Source organism: Geospiza fortis, unplaced genomic scaffold (genome assembly GCF_000277835.1).
Source record: "Geospiza fortis unplaced genomic scaffold, GeoFor_1.0 scaffold183, whole genome shotgun sequence".
Taxonomy (NCBI): Eukaryota; Metazoa; Chordata; class Aves; order Passeriformes; family Thraupidae; genus Geospiza; species Geospiza fortis.
This window is the reverse complement of record NW_005054447.1, coordinates 703,667-707,032: the sequence shown is the minus strand read 5'-3', so window position 1 is coordinate 707,032 and position 3,366 is coordinate 703,667. Positions and strand designations below refer to the sequence as shown.

General features: G+C 54.2%; 1 protein-coding gene across 1 annotated transcript in view; it reads right to left on the bottom strand.

Annotated features, from left to right (window-relative positions):
* Positions 1-3,366, bottom strand: part of DSCAML1 (DS cell adhesion molecule like 1) — a 96,109-nt gene that overhangs the window by 32,774 nt on the left and 59,969 nt on the right. The gene's annotated exons all lie outside the window — the stretch shown is intronic.

The following is a 3,366-nucleotide window of genomic DNA, read 5'->3' as shown; positions in this document are numbered from 1 at the left end:
TTTTTTTATTTTTTTCATTTGCTATTTAAAAAACCGCGGAACTAGTCAGATTTCATGCTAATGAGGAGAAAATCTGGATCGAGGACTGTGCAAAAATTTGCATCTCAAAGAGGAAAACAGGAAGTCGCTAAGAAAGGAAATTCCACGCAGAGGTAGCGGGTATGGCCATAATTAGGCTAATGCTGCCTGTGTTCTGTCAGCTCGTTTCCATCAGCCCCGGGCTAGCAGGGGACAGCAGACCTCCCTGCCACCACGTCGTGCTCCCTGCCACGGCTGCCAGCCCGAGAAGGATGCTGAGGGATACTGGGCACCAGGCTGGCACTGCGGGATGGAGAATGGCATGGGATGGAGAATGGCACAGGATGGAGAATGGCACAGGAGGGAGGATGGAACGGGATGGAGTATGGGATGGGATGGAGGATGTGATGGGATGGAGGATGTGATAGGATGGAGGATGGCATGGGATGGAGGATGGGATGGGAGGGAGGATGGCGCAGGATGGAGAATGGGATGGGAGGGAGGATGGCACAGGATGGAGGATGGCACGGGATAGATGGCACAGGATGGATGGCATGGAATGGAGGATGACACGGGAGGGAGGATGGCAAGGAATGGAGCATGGAACAGGGAATGTGGTGACCATACTGCCCTGGGAAGGACGGCTCACAAAGAATCTGGAGATTCTCCAACAGCACTCCCAACACCACGGCACTGCCTGCAGCCAAAGGGAGAAACCCCCACAGCCACAGCCCCAGGTGCCCAGCCCAGGGCAGGTGAACCCAGCCCCAGGCAGGTGAGCCCAGCCCCAGGTGCCCAGCCCAGGGCAGGTGAGCCCAGCCCCAGCCCCTGCCTCAGCACAGAACGTGCCGTTGTTGTTCCCCATCTTGAGAGGGGCTGATTTGCAGTTTTGCATCAATTTTCCTCTGATTTTTTAATTGGGTTTTGCTGCCGCTGCAGACATTACTGTGCAAACAATTCCGAATGGCTCGAACCAAGATATTTGCTCATAAAAATCCATCACCGGTGCCGAGAATGACAGAAATGGAAAACGCCTAATGAAAACAAAGGGGAAAACAACAGGTACCCTGGTCCTTCGCCATCCATCACCAACCTCGGATTATTGATGGGAGGGGGAAAAAATTCTCCCATCTGCAATCAAATCTTGAGAAATCTTGAAAAGCCAAACACCACATAGGAGGAAATTCTTTGCCCCCACTTCAGTCTGCAGGAGTTTCGCCATAATTATAATAAGAGTGAGGCTGCTGGATAACACGAGAATTATTTTCCCCACTTACATTGTCAAATGATCATTTTGCCCTGCAGTGAAATCTCAATAATTATAATGCCGAACCGTGAAAGAACAAAGAAATAAAAAAAGCAGTGTTTTCTTCCAGGGAGCGGGGGGAGGGGGGAGCCGCCATTGCAGAACTCAGAGTGCATCCTTCCTCTAATTATCTTTGCCAGGGCTATGCATCCCTCACCCTTTCCCCATGGCCTGAGCCCCCCATAACCCCCTCAGCTGGAGTGGATGGGAGCAGCCCAGTGTGGCAGAGCTTCCCCACTGAGGAGTGAAGGGGGAGAGAGGCTGGGGCTCCCCCCAGCCCCAATCCCAGCCCCAGCCCTGCCAGGAGCTCCCCACAATGCTGCCCACAGGGTGTAGGGGGTGCCATGGCCAAGCCAGCCTCGGCTCAGCATCCCTTCACACCCATCCCAACACCAACAGCCCCTGGGCAGGGGAGAAGCAAGGAGAGAGGAGAGAAAGGGGACAGAAAGCAGAGGGGGGCGTGGGGGGGTAAAGGAGGCGAACAAGAAAAACAAGACGACAGAACGCTTGCTCCACAGCCCTCGGCTAAATTACAAACCAGTTTACTGAGGTGGAAAGCTGCAGTGAGCTGAGGAGGAATATGTGGAAACCATCTGCAGATTTAAAAATAATCTATTTTACGATCACCCTCGAACATATTCTTTTGCAGAAACCAAATAGGATTTGTTGTTGTTGTTTTGTGCAAACTGTTAGGGAAAAATTACTAGAAACATGCAGGGGGTTTTGCCTTCTTGAGTACTGAGAGGCTAAATATGCCCTTCCTTATGTTTAGAATAGTAACAGTCATCTTAAAATTAACTTGGTCTGCATCAGAGCTTAAAACAGTTGCAATTCAGAGCCTGCAAAAGCAGGACAAACCTGCGCTGGGATATCTAGCGCTTGGAGCTGACAGATGTCTTCCTACATACAGTAAATATAGGTCGTCTTTTCCTACCCAGAGAACTGTAGATCTTAATTAACCAGGCCACTAGCAGCATATGTAATGATTTTTTCAGCTTGCTAAGTAAACCCTCCCGTGATGAGAGGGAAGGGAGATGAGAGGCACGTGAGAGGGACCCCCTCTCTGTGTGCCACGGTCAGCGCAGCCCTCGCGCCACCGCGCCCGCTGTTACTGCACGCTACAGAATCTGGCTAACGAGATGGGAAGGGTGTGCAGTGCCACATCCCCCTCCCTGTGTGCAGCCCAACCGTGCCCAGCCAGCCCTGAGCCCTGATCCTGAGCCCTGAGCCTGATCCTGAGCCTGGGCCCTGAGCCCTGATCCTGAGCCCTGAGCCTGAGCCTGGGCTCTGAGCCTGAGCCTGAGCCCTGAGCCTGGGCCATGAGCCCTGATCCTGAGCCCTGAGCCTGAGCCTGAGCCTGAGCCCTAAGCCCAGCTCAGCTGGCAGCGGCCAGAGGGGCTGTGGGGCTCCACAGACTAAACCGTGCTTGGCCTCCTGAGCCACTCCAGGATTAAATTATCCCCAGGCCCAGAGGCAAACGAGCTAATGCAATTCATGCTGCATTATGATAAAGTGGAGGGGCAGTGGGCCCTGGGTGGGTGAGGGTGGGTGGCAGGGTCTGTCACCCCCGGGCACTGTGTCCCTGTCACCCCCGGGCAGTGTCCCTGCCACCCCCGGGCAGTGTCCCTGTGCTCAGGGGCTGAGTCTGGGCTGGTCAGGTGCCAGCCCTGGCCCAGAGGAAGGCAAGAACTGGGTGAAGTTTTACCAGGCCCTGCCTGAATGAGCACACCCAGTGAGCCCTCTGCCCTCCCAGCAGCTCTCACATGCTGGGTGCTCTGAAGTGGTTTTTAAAACCACTGGATCGGGAGGGAGAGCAGAGCCCACGGCCACATCCTCACACACTCTGTGTTCCTACAGCCAGAAGTGTGCCTGGCAGGGCAAGGACAGCACACAGAGCTCTGTAAAGGGCAGGACTGGAGCAGGCTCCCCAGAAAAAATCTATCCAGGGACTGCTGGAAGAAGTCAAGGTCAGAAACTCCCTGTGCGACGTGTAAAACTGCAAGAGAGCTGCACATCACTGCCCCGCACCAGCTCTGAAAGAA